General features: G+C 39.5%; 1 long non-coding RNA gene across 1 annotated transcript; it reads right to left on the bottom strand.

The window, feature by feature from the left end:
* Window positions 1-253: 253 nt before the first annotated feature.
* On the bottom strand, window positions 254-19,165 carry LOC308406162. Its single transcript, XR_013973464.1, has 3 exons — window positions 19,082-19,165; window positions 15,150-15,297; window positions 254-577 (listed from the first exon to the last, which is right to left on the bottom strand). It is a non-coding gene; the product is annotated as an uncharacterized lncRNA (long non-coding RNA).
* Window positions 19,166-19,436: the final 271 nt, after the last annotated feature.

The following is a 19,436-nucleotide window of genomic DNA, read 5'->3' as shown; positions in this document are numbered from 1 at the left end:
TCTTACATTTTTGCAGTTGCATTCCTCATGCAGTTCATCACTTCATCATGATGGGAAAGCATGTCAGAAATGCCACAAAGAGGAACAGATATCAAAGTTTGCTTACTTTTCCTAAAAATCCATTTGTTTTCTCCCCCTTCTTTCTTGCAGTAGAAAAACAAGCTCCACAGATGTGGAAATGACTCAAACGCAATAATCCATCACAACAATGACAAGGCCTTTATTTGGTTTTGTCAAAGTTAGTTTTATTGCTATTTCATTTTGTCCCAGTTGAGTGTTTTTGTATCACTTAGTTCGTTTTGTTAAGCTCTCTTTACAGTCAATCACCTAAAAGACTATATTTACATTATTATATAATGAAATCAAAGTAAATCCATTGAAAATAAGTACCTAAATAGGACATGCATTTTGAAATAGAACATTTAGAAAAGGTTAACTTAAAGAAAATCTATTTTATACCAGCTACTGTGTTTCAACACACTTATTTGTACCAAAGCAGATCCAGTTTTGTCCCGCTACAAGGCCACAGCATGACTCCATCTTATCCGGGATTGGCTCCTCGGGGTGCAGGACACAGCTGTAAATAGATGCAAAGAGGAAACTAAGTGGGTGATCGTGTTGTTTCAGGCTTGTTAACAACACACTAGCAGAGACACCCCCCCACCCCCACCAACACCTCACACCAACCTCCCCCTTAAGTGACTGACAGTCTGAAAACATCATCAGTCAACTAGCCAGTGACTGTCCAAGCTATCCAGTGAGCTGGTTGCAGTCACCTGTAATGCACTTTGTTAGGGAACCAGCAGGCATGTTGTTCTGTCAGTGAGCCACCCAAAGAGCAAATCCCAAATCGGTGTGTTTCAACTTGGCGGTCGGTCAGTCATTCAACACCTTTTGGTTCATGCTATCAGAAAGAATTTCCTGCCACAGTTTTCTCCTCCCTTAACACCTGGACACGCAGACACACACATGCATACAGACACTTGCAGGAGGCAGACAGACACAAGCCAGCCAAATGGCTTCTGCAGTCACACTTTGTTACTCTTTGTTCTCAAACAAGCAGCAGTGCTCCCACTGAATTCTCACATCTATTCAGCAGATGTTTCTCTTTCAAGTAATCAGAGAGTCTACCTGCAAAACTCTGCCGGTTCACTGTCTCTTGTGTATTCCATTATGAAAAACCACAGGACTTGGATGGGTTACTGCCCTGAAGGTTGTTTTAGCTCATGATCAAATCCAGCATGATTTACTGTGAGTGAGCTGGACAGATTTCAAAGGTGGGCTATGATTTGATAAGCATATTATGGATCAAACCATTGACCTCACTGTCTCGCCACAGTGGATTGGATATTACTCAGTATTTGACATAGGTTACATATTGCATGTTTCTCTTTATTTGCACTTCATAAACACTGCAAACATGCAAAAATAAAGAATATACAGAAATTTTATGTGATTTTTTTTAAACCGAATTTATAAGCATGTCCCCTTTTTAAATAACCCAATTAAACAGAAAAAAGAGCACAAAAACAGTTTGCTTTCTGCCATTTAAACAGAATTAGTTTTTATGCTGGACTGTTGTTTGTGTACCATTACTGTCCTTGTAAAGGAACAGCACACAAAAAGGAATGTCGTTGTGTTTTGGTGTCATTTTGGCTTTTCACACATCTACTAATCTCTAATCTTCTAACCTGGAGATGCAAGTGCTTCATTTCCTGTTTCAGTCGATCTGTAGTTCAGCTATAAAGTGGTGATTTTTTTGCAGATACCACACCTATAATATGGGAGAAGACTACAGTAAGTCAAGGGCACCTCAAGCATGAGTACAAATACTTACATGGCTGTGTTGACACAACCACAGCTTAAGTTTGCAAAATGTCCTTTAGACAATGATACTTTACTAACGTCAGCTGCACACACACACACACACACACACACACACACACACACACACACACACACACACACACACACACACACACACACACACACACACAGGCTCATTTACATCATAACAGATGGCCTCTACAAAAGTGCACACACAAGGGTTTAAGCAGAACATCATTTGCACAAACATCTGCTGGATATGAGGTCCAGCATTGGTGTTTATTCACATACAGAGAGTGATTGTCGAAATTCAGCCAATGTGGAAGTAACATTGGCTGAATGTCAGGATCTAGTTGTGTACAGTCTTCCAAAAAGCTAGCACTATGTAGTCTGATGGCAGTGACGGTCTGCAAAGGGTTGCGGTCAACAAGCCACTCTGCTAACAAGCATCAATTATTCGCTGAAGGTCACAGGAGTCCAGAGTTTGGCACCATGCGTACTCTTTTGGAGAAGGACGTTTTGGACATCAGCTAAGTGAAAGGAGTGTGGACACATTTGGTCACCCCAGGTCTTGCATGAATAAACAACACTTTTCACACAGTGCTGACTCACAGATGGTGAGCTCCAACTCTCTAAGTCTCTCCTGGTGCTTGGTCAACTCCTGCTGGCTTTTGTCATGGCTGATAGTCTGCAGTGTGCATTTGATGAGATAAAACAAAAAGATACTATAGTAAATAATACTTGAGAAAGGGAAAGTATTCCTCATGTTCATCTGCTTGTTCCAAAGTCCCTTCTAGCCAGTAGTGTGCTCTTCTTTTCTAGCTCTCTCCACTGTCCTTGTTGTGGGCTATTTATGTCAACCTGTAGCCATAGTCTCACCCCTGAGGTAGTAAACAGGAAATGAAATGAAAGTAGAGTTCATTATGAAGCAAAAGAAAGCTCAAAAAATTGTTTTTAGCAGTTGGTTTCACTTTACTACAGAGAAGTTCTTCATATATCATAAATTCAGTGTATCTACATGTGATCCTGCCAGGACCTTCAGTCTTAGCAGGTGTAACGACACCAAAACAAAACTCAGACTAAAGCCAAGTAAGAAGCAAATGGCTCTAGTCAATAAAATAAAGCCGCTTCTCCAGTTGCTTTTCCCCTGCGTCGTCTAGACAGAAATACTTATGCTCTAAGAGGTTTTCCAGATACTGAAATCTTCTGTGAAAAGCATTGTGAGTTGGCCACAGGTAAATCCTCCTTATAATTTCTCAACTCTTTTTGCATCCATTAAACAAGACTTTCAAGATTACTTTAGCCAAAGTAATAAATCTATAACTGTGGCAAAAGAAAATGGATACATGTCCATATTTCAGCTCCCTCTGGATATTGTGCAAATATACGGGCTCTAGAGGGGACTCAGTTCTGGTTTTGAGGATAACTGCTCTGTATAATCACTTTCTCTTCATGGCTTGAGCAAGTTTTATGACCACAGCACCGATTGAAACAAAAAATAAAAGCAAAATTGTCAATAAGTGACTGTTTTTCTAATCACACTGCAAAGCTATTCTTTGTAAATCTTTTCATACAGTATATACAAAGTGACCACAAATATATGTTTGGAAAAGAGAATAAATTGTGAGGTAGGTGCATTATGTGCTGTGTGTGCAATTTGTTAAATGGACGGAATGAACCTCATATCTGCTCTATATGAAAGGAGATATTCAGCTGCTCTTTGTTTAGGATTATAATAGCTATACATTCAGTGTTTGCAATATAGGCAACATAATGTTATCCTTACAGCTCTGCTTTCCCAGCCAGTTTGCTGTTTATTGGCTTTCACTAGCCTGGACGACATACATCACGGTAAACTGTTGCAGAAGGAGCCAAACATATGGCGCCAATAAGATTAATAGTTGGGAAACACATGAAAGATCAGACAGAAGACAAGGAAGCCATTCAGATCTTCTCTTACAATCAGTCTGGAATAATTTCCATGTTGTATAAAAACCATATATATGGGAAACAGACCAAGTGGCTTTGATAGTATGGTACAAAATAGCTCTTTCCCCTACAAATGTAATCCTGATATTTAATTATTCCTCATGTTTAAGCTGTTGAGGATGTGAATGTGACAATTTTACAAAATTGCCTCACACCATCGTTAAAATCGGAAATAAATCCCATTAACATCACCTTTAAAGAGTTTTGATTGTGTGTGTGTGTGTCTTTGTGCGTGTGTGTGTGTGTGTGTGCGTGTGTGTGTGTGTGTGTGTGTGTGTTTCACGTGAGTGTGCAAAAATAAAAAAAAACAGCTTGCAATAATTTATACTCAAAAAGACCCAAAGGGCTCTATGCCAAATTTTAGCAGTTTGTTAGGTGTGCCAGCACACTTCACACTGCAGGGAGGGCTAAACGTAAATTAGAAAACTATTTAAACATTGGCGATGGGCTCCCACCTGTTTACTTTTACCTTTCAACCAATTAATAGCTTACAGACTGGGTTACTTGTAGCAGGAGCAATCATGTACATGTGAGTTCAGTGATGCACATGCACACATATGCAGAATATAATGCGTAACAGTGATGTGCTTATGTTAATGTGTGGATAGAGAGTGGATGCAGTGCACCTCACCCAATGTGCCGATGTCAGAGTCCAATCAAAAAGCCACAAATCTGATCACGCGATACATTGTCATTCACTCCCCGAACAGAACTGATTTAAAGATTTTATTCATAGAATCAAGCAAATGATGCACTCGTTCGACTCACCAGAGCATCTATAAGGTCTTCTACCTGCTGTATTAAAACAGCATTAATCCATTTTTGTTTTGAGGTTTCTTTTTTCTCTTTCATCTGCTAGAGTACACATAATGTTTGCTACACTGGGCAAATCCTAAAGTGACAGGGCAGAAAGATGAGGTTAGGATAATAACAACTGGAAAGAAGACAGACATCATTACAAGCAATACATTTATATCCATTTTTAATTAGGTGGCTGGCTTTTCTCAGTCCACTGGGACCAGCTGACAGCCAAACTAGAAACTCTTCCCTTCTCTGAGTAACTGCAATCGTGCAGTGAGAGGTCAACCAGCTCAAGTCCTCAGCTCAGTTTAATCAGTGTTGACACGAGAGCACATTTACATTACATGACATGTTTCAACATGACAAGTGTTTGGGTGCCTCCTACTTATATTAGAAATATGTGCTACTGTACTCATTATCATATGTATATTACAAAAAATACAGTATATAGTAAAATGCACAATTTTATGCATTTTATGATTGGGTGGGGCTTCCTTCTGACGGCAGCTTGGTCATAAATCATTATCTACATGTGAGGACATGCTCTGAGTCCAGTTTGCCAAAGTGCATCATAATGGAGCATTTTAGTTCAGTGCCGTCTTCTGTTTCAGAAAACAGGTTTAGTGAAAGACGAAGGAAACTCTGGGTTTTCTGTTCCAGGAAGAGCTAACTTTACCTCGGAGGCAGTCACCAGGGTAACAGCAGACTCACTCCCCCTCTCCTGCTACACTTAAAGCAGCTGTCTGACACTGTGTTTGATTTCCGTATTCATCCAGTTGATGCCAAAGCACATTTCAGAGCACATTAATCAGTTTGCACCTTTACAAATGAACTCCTGGTTTAATTTGTTTCTTTTTATGTTCAACATCAGAACTTTTACAATCAATGTAAGGACACATATCATGGTATGTGGTGGATTTATTATCATTATTAAGTGAAACAAATCAAAGAGTTAAAACAAAGTGAAACTAAGTTCTAAACACTTTTTTCTTTCGGCTGCTCTCTTTAGGTGTCACTGCAGTGGATCATCTGGCTCCATATTACCCTATCACTAGTATCCTCTTCTCTCAACCCTCTGCACATCCTTCATTAGGTCCATTAACCTCCTCTGTGGTCTTCCTATTTCTCCCTTGCCTGGCAACACTATATATTTAAAATCCTTTGAACAATATATCCACTATCCCTCCTCTCCACAGGTCCAAACAATCTCATCCATGCCTCTCTAACTTTGTTTCCAAACCCATCTATCTGAGCTGTCCCTCTGATACACTCATTTCTAATTCTCTCCATTCTGGTCAATCTTAATGAAAAGTCAGTGCCACTGTGTCCAAACCATATATTATACAACTATCACTACCATCTTGTAAACACAAAGCCTCAAAAGAGAAAAACTGAAATTGGTGGTTCAATATCTGGTTGCTCCGGCATTGGGCAAGATACTGAACCCTGAGTTGTCCAGGTTTGTTAAATTGAGTGGGAATGTGTGGGAATGTCAGATAGACAGCATTAGCAAAAAGAATACATTGCTTTTATGAATGTGGGAAATTAGAGTAGAAAAGTGCTATATAGGAACCACTCCATTTACCTCCTAATGTGGATACTTTATCACTTTAAAATGACCATTTTCTCTAGCTATACCACATTGCCACAGCCTGTTCATCAATGCCAACCAGACCACATATTTTGCAGAAGCTGGAAACACCACTGATAGCAGCAATTTTGGTATTCATCACTGAATACCAAGCAGTACGTGAAGCAGTATGAAAAACTTGGCACCATCCACTCTAGCACATCCCCAGCTTCTACCAGAGAAGGCTTTAATGCAGAGCTATTAAAATACCTATGCATGTGGTAAAAAAGACTCACGAATTAATAGCAGAGCTGTGGTATTCCTGCACCGCTGACAATGGTGTGGTTTCATACAGATTGCACGTGAATGGTTCAACTATCTACACATTCTGCATTTAGTCACAAAGAAAGTTCAGCTTACTGTCATATAATGTCAAGAGGTGACTTGGCCAAAAGTCATAGCTTCCCCTTAAGATGAAAAATCCAACAGCTCTGAGTAAAACAGACACAACCACTTGACTCATGTAAAAGATCACAGTGAAAGCACATGTACTGCAGTTTTTCCTAACATGACTTAATCACAGCCAATTACTGAGTTTAATGGCGGCTACATTGAGTTTTCCATTACCGTGTGCACTTACCTAGTATAGTGAGAGTCAAAAAAACACCAGTTAAAGCTCCTGCAACACCACACAAGCGTTTTGAATTACGTACTTCTGCTAAATTGACCTTTATCAGGTTAATGATGGGTGGGGCTATGGTAATAAATCTAGAGGTTATAGCTTATACCTTAGGATAAGTCTAAAGGCTGAATTGGATAATGTGTTGAGAAGAAATATTTGGATCAGTTTTCAGCTCCTGACATCTTATTAACAGCTACATCATCTAAACCTCTTTTCACTCATGAACTAAAAAACTGTAGAGTCACTTAACGTGCCATTTTACAACCATCTCTTCATGCCGTGTTGCCTCTATTCACCCTTAGTTGGTTCATTACTGTGCATGAAATTGCCCTTCTCACTCCGGTGTGAAAACTGCTTCCCCACTCAGTGCTCATAAATTATCTGAAGAGAGAAAAGGAGGGGCCGCAGTGGTTTTCTGTTACTCTAACAAATTGGTGTGTTTTGTTGAAGAGAGAGAGAGAGAAGATAGTTAAAGGGTGGGAAAGAAATAGAGGGATGATGGGAGGGGAAGATGAGTAAGTGTTAGGTCTTTTGCATGAACAGCCTTTGAAACAGCGCATCTCAGTTTACATCAGGACTTTGAACCAGATGTTAAACAAATCTCTCTTTCTCTTTCTTCTTGTTCAAGTCACATTCATTTCTGTCTCTACATTCGGTATGCGGTTCTGTTGTTGGGCTTATGTACAAGCTTCTGATTATTATTAAAACTAAACTAAAGGCTAAAACTACACGTGAAAAAGCATTTTAGTTAACTAAAATAGAAATAAAAACTAGACTTTTAAAAAAATTATTACTTGGCTGATGAGTCATTAAAAGATATGTGTATTGGATGTTTACAATACTATAAGACACTATGAGCCAGCTGCTATGAAAAAAAAAGTTTTTATTGTAATATCTCTACTCATTTTCCAAAATGTTGTCTCTGCCACATGCCCCCCATACAGACATAATTGATAAGACTAAAACTAATACTGAAACTAACTAAAACTAAAGTTTTTCTGCATAAATGATAGGGATTTGCCTTCTCAAGGGTTGTTTGAGTTGGTAAAGGATAGCTAGATGCATATTTATTTAGCCTTCTGTATAGATGTTTTTTCGGTATCGGTAATTCCCTTTGATAGAAAAGTTATTATTCACTGTTACAAGAATCAGAACAGGAAAGCCAAGTACTGGGTGTGACAGGAATTTGGGAGAAACGACTTCATACCACCATTGCCGAGTCTTTTTTTCATTTTAGCAAAGTTCATAGTTCATGTATACTTTAAGTTCTGTATACTTTAATAAATTCAGAAAGGGGAGGTCAGTGCCTTTATTATGACTTCCAAGAACTTATTATGTCTTATTAAACTTTTTATAAGACAAAGTAAAGATGGGAAAGTACTTACATCTGGTGGGAAAAAAATGTTGCAGTGATGAGTTTTGTGTTTTTTAGTTTCAAGAAACATGTTGAAATTTGTTTTATGGTTATTTGCAAAAGAAGTATGATTGTAAGCCAAGCATGTGCTGGAGCGATCGTGGCTCAAGAGTTGGCAGTTCATCTTGTAATCGGAAGGTTGCCGGTTCGAGCCCCGGCTCGGACAGTCTCGGTCATTGTGTCCTTGGGCAAGACACTTCACCTACCACCTACTGGTGATGGCCAGAGGGGCAGATGGCGCGATATGGCAGCCTCGCTTCTGTCAGTCTGCCCCAGGGCAGCTGTGGCTACAACTGTAGCTTGCCTCCACCAGTGTGTGAATGTGAGAGTGAATGAATAGTGGAATTGTAAAGCACTTTGAGGTCAAAGGAGCTTGCAAAGAAAAACATCTGGACTTCTTTAAGTTGCTTGAAGACGTTTCACCTCTAATCCGAGAAGCTTCTTCAGTTCTAAGGTCAAATGGCGGAGAGTCCCAGATTTAAACCCAGTGGGAGTTTTCCCCCAAAGAGGGACAAAAGGACCCCCTGATGATCCTCTAATCACCTGAGCCGTGTGAAAATGGGTGTGGGTCCCAATCAGCCAGGGTTTCGGGTGAGCTCATTATGAAACCTGGCCCCACCTTATCATGCGATTTCCTGAGGTCAGATGGCCCAGGATGTGAGTGGGCGTTAAGGCGTCTGGGGAGGGAACTCAAAACTGGATTATAGATGGCAGAGAGTTGGTGTCGTAAACCCCCGCCTCAAAGATGGTCGCTCATATATGTGTGTGTGTGGATAGATAGATAGATAGATAGATAGATACTGTGTAAAATGCATTCTTTGGTGCTTTTAAAGAAACAATAAAAACTCTTCTAGCATAACTACAGGCTTAAGTTTGGACATAAATTTTTACCCATCACACCATGTGAACACAGGCAGACTGTGGTGTCTGTTTTTGTTTCTGAAAACCAATCACAATATGATAGAAAACAGCTGCTTTGTGTGTGTGTTTACCTCAGTAGAAATAAACCAAAGACAATGTCAAACTGTCTTGAAACACATGGACAGCATACAGATTGAGTGTTAAGTGATTCCTTTGGATCATTTTTTGCTGTATAGAGCTTAGCTTGGTCATATCTGCAGTTGTATATGAAAGCATAAGATAGTATTATGTCTTTGCATAAATACATCAGAGGAAGTATGGATATGTGTTTGCATGCAATACTTACTTCTTTGCAGGGGGCTTTACACATCTAACAGTTACCAAAAAAGACTGTGTAAAACATGACTGCATGTAGTAACTCATGCACACACACATTTCTATGCGCACTCAGACAGTGTGGGTGGGATGGCTGCAGGAGCAGATTCACTCTTACAGTTTGATCACATCATTCAGTTGCCTGGCAGGGTAAACGCTATTAAATGCTGAGAATCCAAACTGTTCTCTGTGTGTCTGTGCATCCGTGTTTGTCAGAGAATAATGTAGCCTTTCAATCCACTTGCAAACATTTCAAACATTTAAAGGTGGGGTTTTGCTATATTTTTTGTAAAGATAATCAAAAATCAATTATTTCAATATACAGTATCTGTGACTACAAAGCTGCACAGACTCTACAATCACTCACAGAGTTGCTTAGTTGCATGGATGCCAGCCCTCTCAAAGTACCACCAGTGTGTGTTTAGTGAGGTTTATATAAGCCGCTTCCAATGTTTATTCTTAAATACAGTGATATATACAGAATTGTTATGAATGTCTATTAGCCACAGACATTAAGGTTCATAAGAGCTACTATTAAACCAGGCAGTACTCAGTGGTGCCTAATGCAAGTCTGATAATACTGTTGCACAATAAGTAAGAGCTAGATCCCAGGGTTGGAGGAGAAATTATGATCATCATTGTTTCGTTGCTTATTAATATGTAAAAGCTCATTAGATGTACAATTTGGTGATGACTATCACTGTGAAACGAGTACACCACTAGTTTAGCATTGCATCCTGACCAATGTATACCAAACTCATAGTTTTAAAACAAGAAGGATAAAAAAAATGCAGCAACATGTATTTGTTTTCCCTGCCGTTTCCTTCCTTTGCTTTGTTAATTTAGTATCTCATCATCAGACATGAGGACGTTCAAGTCCCGTATTAAATAAACAGGTTTCACTGGTGTTATAAAAGACTGTTCATTGTGCCAATTTTAAAACAATAGTTTAGATTCATCCTTATTTTTTCAATTACCCGTTATATTTGCAGCGAGAAACACATTGAGAGAGACTGACAGGTATTACGTAACTATGTATTTGTGTTTTTGAGACTCTTGCAGTAACTTCCAGTAATTCATGGACGCTGCTGTATTCCTGCCATGAAGTCCAAAGAAATCCACCCTCACTCACAAGCTTGGATGCATCCATCATATGCATACAGTACACTTACAAGCAAATTGCCTCACAGAGGAAAGCGTGCATGTGCGCATGCACATGTGCATGCATGCACACATGCACATGTGCATGTGTGCATGCATGCACATGTGCATGCATGCACACATGCACATGTGCATGCACCCACAGCTGTGAAAGTTTAGTTTGGATTTCCATGAACATACAGCAGAGGCAAGCCTCCAATCTCCTCTCCCAGCACAGGAGACGGCATCTGCCAAAACCAACACAGGGTGATTGTGTGTGCATCTGTGCATCTGTATGTTGTGCAAAATAGTATTTTGTATCTACATGTGAAATAATGCACATGCATTTGTGTATGTGCATGCTTTTTTATGAACAGGACAGCTTCCCAAAAATGTGAAAAGTGACTAATACGATCCTTTGTTTTATCCTTATTCTCCCAGTCTCTCCCTTGCTCTCTGCTAGCTCAGTATTGTAATGCAGTAATTATCCTCAGTGTAAGATTTATGGAATGGGTTACACTAGCAATGATGCTCATGCAGACTGTTGGAGAGGGAGCGAGACTCATGTTACACAGCATGGTTCCACTTACCACCATCAACACATGACTGAAAAAATAATGCTGACTAAACAGTATATAAGTCATTAGCTGTAAGCTATCAAACAATTTACTGCTCACATGTGTATGCAGGACTCTGTATCTGTGTGTTTGCTGTGCAAATATTGAATCTGTATGTATTACGGATTCTGATTCATAAAGATTAGAAGGGCTTTTATTTTTTTGCCGTAAACGTCACTGAAACATTCTTAGCTTTTCCTGCGTTGTCAGATTAAAACAGGTGACCTAAGCAATGTTTTCTCTGGTATAAAATTGTAACATACAATAGCCATTTTGATAAGCTGTTACTCACTTCTCAATAGAAATAATGTGAATACTACTAAAAATCATCATCATTAACATCACAAAGCCTCAGTATTAGTTGTTATCAACAAAACAAATGTTCACTATGCCAGCACTGCACGTTGTATTACATTTGTTAGGAAAATGCATTTGTAGATTGAGCAGCAGAGTTGCAAATGTTGATTTCGCCCTTGAATGACTTGTCTGTTTTTCATATTTATATTTATTCTGTTATTGACTGTTTTTCTGGTACCCCAGTGCTGACAATCTGGTGCCTGATCAGCACCTGATTAGCTGCACCTGTGAGCAGCGGTCACCTTTGACTGATTTGGCTATAGGGCAAGTTCAAGCTGATATTTTGCAACATCAAACAAAAGCCAACAGCAGAATAAGCATTAGCAAAGAAGACAAGTTTCTGATGGGTGCAACTGACATGATCAACCCTGCTGCTCAACCCACAAATGCATTTTCCTTACAAACAATTCACATGAGCACCATTTAAGGGAAAATAAACAGGCTTTCTAACAGTATAAGACTTATTGCCAACAAACGTTGTAACCAGTGTTGAGACTAACGCGTTATTAAGTAATGCGTTACAGTAACTACGTTATTATTGTGGTAACGAGCACGGTAACTAGTTATTATGCCAAAATCAGGAACGCGTTAGTCGTTACTGGGATTTCGAAAGGGTCGTTACTCGTTACTGAATCCACAGATTCAGTAACATTAGCAAGTGGCGGAAGCCAGCAGGTGGATGAAGGAAAAGGGACGCAGAAGGAAAAGAGACCCGAGGCGGCCGCCGGTCCAAGTGTGAACTGAACTTCAGGTAAGAAGTTATGACCTGCAGTCTCTCTGGGTCAGATATGAACCAAGTTTAGGTGTAGTTTATTTTCGTTATTCTGACTTTTTCCATACTGCGTGCTAGCTAGCATGACGGAGTTTCTACACAGCTGGGTGGGTGCTATGAAGTTAATGATGTTGAACTTTATTTTGTTCATAAGTTATTAGAGTTGCCAACCGTCCCGTCTGGTATTCAGAGAAAATATTACGCGTTTCTTATTGAGGTGAAAAGGAACAGTTTGTCCCGTAATTCAGCTACAATGAAAAAGACACAAAGCTGGAGTTATTCTGTGTCTTTGCTGCACAGCTGCCTCTTCTCCTCTCATTCTCCCCCCTCCCTCCCTCTCCCGTTTCTACTTCAATCATGAAAACTGATCAATGATCAGCTGATCGGCTCTCTTGTTTGTTTATCGCCCACTTTGCGCCGAAAGAGGAAACCAGCGGATGTCGCGCTAAACAACAGCAGCACGTTTAATCTTGATCAGCTGTTGTTAGAATTTATTAAATATTAATTTCTAGTATCAGCTGATGTTTGCTGGAGCCACAGCTGCAAAAAAGCTGCTGGTCATGATATGGTTTGGTTATCTGGTGAGAGGGAAACATGAAGATGAAACCAGGAGATGTCCTTACTGGATCATCAGAGCTGAGCAGGTGATGGAGAAACAGGTTTACCTTTTAGGTGACATGAATGAGTTGAAGGGAAGTTATGAACTGTTTCTGAGAGACAAATAACACCAGGATCCTTTTTTAGGTAGCTGACAGCTGGTAACTGTGCAGGTGCGGATCTAGCAAAGTGTTGCCAGGGGGGCAGGTAGGGCATTAACAGGGAGAGGGGGGCACAAAGAAATACTTTTCTTTCTTATTCTCATTTAAAATGTCTCGCTTTTAAAAAATAATTATCTGAATCTTACAACAAACGATTGATAGATTGATGCATATATACCATCAAAACAGTGTTCATCACTGCCACAACAGCGTTTGTTTTCATTCAAAGGCTTTATGATTTTTCCTATAATGGTGGGCCGGTCTCTAGTCAAAATGCCCGGGCCAATTTTCTGTCCCAGTCCAGCCCTGTATGCAGCTCATCTGCAGTCTGGTGTTACCTACATCTTCCTATTCAGAAGGCAGAATTTCTGAGTTCTGAGTACAATCGAAAGCACCACGACTGCAGTTTTTGTGTTGGATGTAAAAGGCGCACATGACGCTGTGACGTAGGCTAGAATCATGGCAGCAGTCAACGACGGTCCAGGCGTGGGATTTCTCTCGTGGAAATATGCACGTTATCATATCCTTTCTATTGGTAGGTGGCACAGTGCACTTGTGGCAAGTAAGCAAGCTAGAAGACTGGCAAAGTTATGGAAGCAACACATTAACAAGAGAATTCTGAGTAAAACCAAAGTTACTTTCCCTAGTAACTAGTTACTTTGAAAGTAACAAGTAACTTGAAGTAACTGAGTTACTTTTGAGAGAAGTAACTAGTAATGTAACTAAGTTACTATTTTAAAGTAACTTACCCAACACTGGTTGTAACAAACACAAATCTTCATACTTTTTGTACTAAATTTAATTTAAAATACATCATGTACTTTGAAACGAAAGGTTAAAACAGTCTTTATTAAAGGTCTAATATAATAAAACTATCTCTCTGTCTAAAGAGAAACAAAGACTGTAGGAAATCTTACATGAAGACTTAATGATGTAACAAAATTTCTTACCATGATGAATGTTGTCAGATGTTTGTTATATGGGCTGATATAATTTGGATTTGTCTGTTTTTGTTTTTTTCTAGACAGCTTTATTTTGTGTTTGATGAGACTAATGAAGTTGATTAAAGACATTTGCTTCAATGAGAAACAACAGCACACATCTTGTCCACCAGGTTTTTCCAGAACTCTTTTTTTGTTTGTTTGTTTATTGTAATGTTGAATTTTGTGAACATGGGTCTGACTCATCTACAGGACTCAGACAGTGGGCAAGGGAGGTGGCCAGTGGATTATTGTTTATAAGATTGAGATTTGATCCTCACAGAGTTCTGCACTGTCTGCTTTTCTAGAAACCCTCCTCAGCTTAGACCAAGCAACTTCCCCGACATGTTTACGACTGCAACCTACATCTTTTCATTGCAAAAATGAGACCAGAGGAAAACTGTAAGCCACTTTGTCACACTGTATGGTGAACAAAGGTTTTTCTAGGACTCTAGGACTTTAATTTTGTTAACATTACACAAAATTCACACTATACAGTGTATATTGCGTAACAAAGCTAATCTGTGTTTTGTCATGCCCAGTGTTGGTCAAGTTACTTGAAAAAAGTAATCAGTAACTAATTAGCGATTACTTCCCTAAAAAAGTAATCCCGTTACTTTACTGATTACTTATTTTCAAAAGTAATTAATTACTTAGTTACTTAGTTACTTTTTAAAAACACGATTTGCAACCTGAGTAGGTGATAAAGCGATAGATCTTTCAGCCCAATTCTACTTTTTCTGCGTAATCCATCATACAAAATGTATTCAAATGGAAAAGTCTCTTTTTAAAACTTGTTTTATGCATCAAGCAAAAATTTAATTATATGCAACATTCTCTGACTGGAAGAAATTTGTTTAACATTTAAACTTATTTTCTGCACATTCCAGCACATAAAATATTTTTTTTCTGTGTGTTTACACTCACTCTTTCAAATAGATGCAAGTAAAACACAGTAGAAAATAAATAACATCAAAGACTAGCGGTCCTGTTGCTCTATTTTCACCTGTAAAGCAGGAGTGGCGTAGGCGGAGGTTTACCCTGGTGCAGGTGTGCCGCAGCGGTCAGTGGAAGAATCCGCGAGTTTCTCTGTGAATTTCCCATTACGTCGTTGCGCACTCTGTGCTTGCTTGGAAGTTTAGGGGTTTTTTTCGCTGTAAAAAGAAGTTATGAAAGGAAAGTTTTTGTCACTTTTTATGGAATCAAACTCAAAGTAAGGTCAGTACTTCCACGCTTTAAACGCTGCACGCTCATACTCTCTCCCACAATCGATATGTGATCCATTGTTGATCTGCACACAGCTGTTGTCACTAATGGCGCACTCGCTTACGTCACTGTCACGAGACATTCTCGCAAAAATTCACGGTTTTAGTAACGCAGTAACGCAGCGTTCCTACGGGAAAGTAACGGTAATCTAATTACCGTTTTTGCAATAGTAATCCCTTACTTTACTCGTTACTTGAAAGAGGTAATCAGATTACAGTAACGCGTTACAAGTAACGCGTTACTGCCCATCTCTGCTAGTATGTGGTAACATGGCCATAGCTGGCTGTGAACCAGACATGAGGGGAGCAGGGGATTTGAAAGCTACCATCGAGCTCCTGTGCTTGGCAAACTAACTGAAGATTATATGTGTTCTCTGCGCTAATCCTGGCCCTATCTCTGAGGGCTTTCCGGTTGAAGGACAGTTTTTTAACACATAATGGTAAAGAATGACACTTTAATTGTGGTGCATTAAGCACAGAGAGATCTGCTTTAACCTTCTGACCTGTGAAGGTCAGTACTTCCACGCTTTAAACGCTGCACGCTCATACTCTCTCCGGCACTCATATGATCCACTGTTGATCTGCACACAGCTGTTGTCACGAACGTTGCACTCGCTTATCGCTTACGTCACTGTCATGAGACATTCTCGCAAAAAAAATCACGGTTTTAGTAACGCAGCGTTCCTACGGGAAAGTAACGGTAATCTAATTACCGTTTTTGCAATAGTAATCCCTTACTTTACTCGTTACCTGAAAAAAGTAATCAGATTACAGTAACGCGTTTTACTGCCCATCTCTGGTCATGCCTTCCTATGCTCTCTTTTTTTGATCTTTTCTCTCTTCTTCCCCATGCCACAAACCTGCCATGGTCCAGGGTGAGTGTCTGGTGTTTCAGTGTACTTTTCCACCACGACTCCTGCATATAAGCATCACTGTCCCTCCCATGTCTATCTCGTCTCACCTGCGAGCCATCAGCAGCAGAGATGGGCAGTAACGCGTTACTGTAATCTGATTACCTTTTTCAAGTAACGAGTAAAGTAAGGGATTACTATTGCAAAAACGGTAATTAGATTACCGTTACTTCCCGTAGGAACGCTGCGTTACTGCGTTACTAAAACCGTGATTTTTTTTGCGAGAATGTCTCATGACAGTGACGTAAGCGAGTGCACCGTTAGTGACAACAACTGTGTGCAGATCAACAATGGATCACATATCGATTGTGGGAGAGAGTATGAGCATGCAGCGTTTAAAGCGTGGAAGTACTGACCTTACTTTGAGTTTGATTCCATAAAAAGTGACAAAAACATTAGCGTCCGTTGTGCATGGGAAGAAAACTTTTTACAGCGAAAACCACCCCTAAACTTCCAAGCAAGCACCGAGTGCGCAACGACATAATGGGAAACTCACAGAGAAACTCGCGGATTCTTCAACTGACCGCAGCACACCTGCACCAGGGTAAACCTCCGCCTACCCCACTCCTGCTTTACAGGTGAAAATAGAGCAACAGGACTGCTGAGTCTTTGACTTAATTTATTTTCTGCTGCGTTTTACTTGCATCTATTTGAAAGAGTGAGTGTAAACACAAAAAATATTTTATTTTATGTGCTGGAATGTGTAGAAAATAGGTTTAAATGTTAAACTAATTTATTCAAGTCAGAGAATGTTGCATATAATTAAATTTTTGCTTGATGCATAAAGTTAAAAGATTAAAACTGATAAAACAAGTTAAAAAAAAGAGACTTTTCCATTTGATTACATTTTGTATGATGGATTATGCAGAAAAAGTAGAATTGGGCTGAAAGATCTATCGCTTTATCACCTCTTCAGGTTGTAAATCGTGTTTTTAAAAGGTAACTAAGTAATTAATTACTTTTGAAAATAAGTAATCAGTAAAGTAACAGGATTACTTTTTTGGGGAAGTAATCAGTAATTAGTTACTGATTACTTTTTTCAAGTAACTTGACCAACACTGATCAGCAGTAATCAGCAGTCCTGCATTTAAGGCCACCCCCCACCCCCCCATGGAGCGCACCGCTCCAGCTATCCAAGTAAACATATCACTAGTAACGCCTCACCCTGCGTCCCTTATCATCTGCCAGTCAATAACCTGCTAGGGCAGGGATAGCTCAGTGGGTAGAGTGGCGGCCCCATGATCGGAAGGTCGGGGGTTCGATTCCCCTGAACAGCTACCCTGAGCAAGGTACCGTCCCTACACACTGCTCCCCGGGCGCCCAATGGCTGCCCACTGTTTCACTGAGTGAATGGGTTAAATGCAGAGAGGGATTTTCCCCACGGGGACCAATAAAGTACACTTCTTTCTTCTTCTTCTTCCTCTGCTGCAGTGGACTATGGGACTCTCGCTCCCTACCCAGTTCACGTGCCTAAGATTCCATAAGTAACAAAGACTTTGCATTCTTGTGCATCCACACCCATGTACCAGCCTACAGAACTTGTGACACAACCAGTCCCAACAGATGGCTGCCCCTCCCTGAGCCTGTTACTACATGAATTTTCTTCCTGTTAAAAGGGAGTTTTTCCTTCCTACTGTTGTAAAGTGTTTGATCACAGGGATCATTTGTCGGGGTGTTCTCCCGAATACTATAGGGTCTTTACCTTAGAGTACAGAGCATCTTCAGACAACTTATTTGGCACTCTGTAAATAAACCTGAATTGAATTTTTCTGTCTTTATTTTGCTCCTTACCTTTTATTATAGATGTTTTCCACTCGGTCCATGTCTTTTTAAGATAAGAGTTAGGAATCTCTTGTAGATCTTTAAATACAAAGAGTACTGATTTATACTGGATCATGTAATGGACAGGAAGCCAGTACAAGGTTGACAAAACTGTAGTAATACAATGTCTCCTTTTTGTCCCAGTTAGTAATCTGGCCACAGCATTTTGGACTAATTGTAGACAAGCCATAGATGACTAACTCTGAATTACAGTAGTCCAGTCTAGATATAAGACAATCCTGTATAATTCTTTCCAGAATGATTTTTTAAAAAAGCTTTTAGTCTGGAGGTTTTCCTAAACTGGAGGAAACTGGTCTAGCATTAATTTGTCAAATTTCACATTTGTGTCAAAGATTATTTCAAAGTTTTTACCATAAGAGGAGTTACAGATTGCAGGTTTTTATTCAGTCTCATCATAGGTTGTCCAAGCATTTTGGTAAGTTTACCACAGTTTCTTCAGTCTCTGTAATCCCAGGCTCACACCGTCATATTGATCATAATTCTACTGCACAACTTTTTGTTCATTTGGTATTTGAAGATGGTATCTGATAGTTCCTTAAGTTACTCTCTGTTGCTGCTCAGTTTAGATTGCTTTTTGATAGTCATTAACTGGTGAATTAAAATAATGCAGAGCTTAGATTTTGGCAACAAAAAAGGCATCTCAGTATCTTGGTTGTCTAACAACATGCAGCTGTAAAACATTACCAGTGTTTAAGCTCAAATTAACAAATTATTCATCTGTTATTTAGATATGCAGATAATGACTTGAAATGGCTTTTAAACGACTTACAGACATCAGTGATATATACCAATAGACTTATTATTTATTAAATACTATGTACTTAAATGAGTCAGCAAATTATTGATGTATCATTAATTATTTAAGAGATTCTATTTAACAACAACAAAAAAAGGGTTAAAAACTGTATTTCATACTATACCTTTGGCATAATCAAAGTGCTTTATCCTATAGTGGCTACTGCCTCCTTTCTCCTTCACATCTTCACTCCTGACCTACTTTTTGCTTCACTCCCTTCAGTCTAATCAATCAGAGCCAACACACAGCTCTGTGGTGGTATCAGCTTTCACAGATCTACTCAAAAACACTCCCAACAATAGAAATTAGTCATGAAGAGTTATAAAAAAGAAAACAAATGGGAGTACATGGCTTAAAAGCCAGACAGAGTGATTGTGCAATTCTTGTGTTGATGCAACATTCTGGATGTGCATGTATGCTTGCACACGCACACGCACACACACACACAAGACACACACACACACACACAAGACACACAC

This window comes from Rhamphochromis sp. 'chilingali', assembly GCF_963969265.1.
Source record: "Rhamphochromis sp. 'chilingali' genome assembly, chromosome: 11".
Classification (NCBI taxonomy): Eukaryota; Metazoa; Chordata; class Actinopteri; order Cichliformes; family Cichlidae; genus Rhamphochromis; species Rhamphochromis sp. 'chilingali'.
This window is presented reverse-complemented; position numbering and strand designations above follow the sequence as displayed.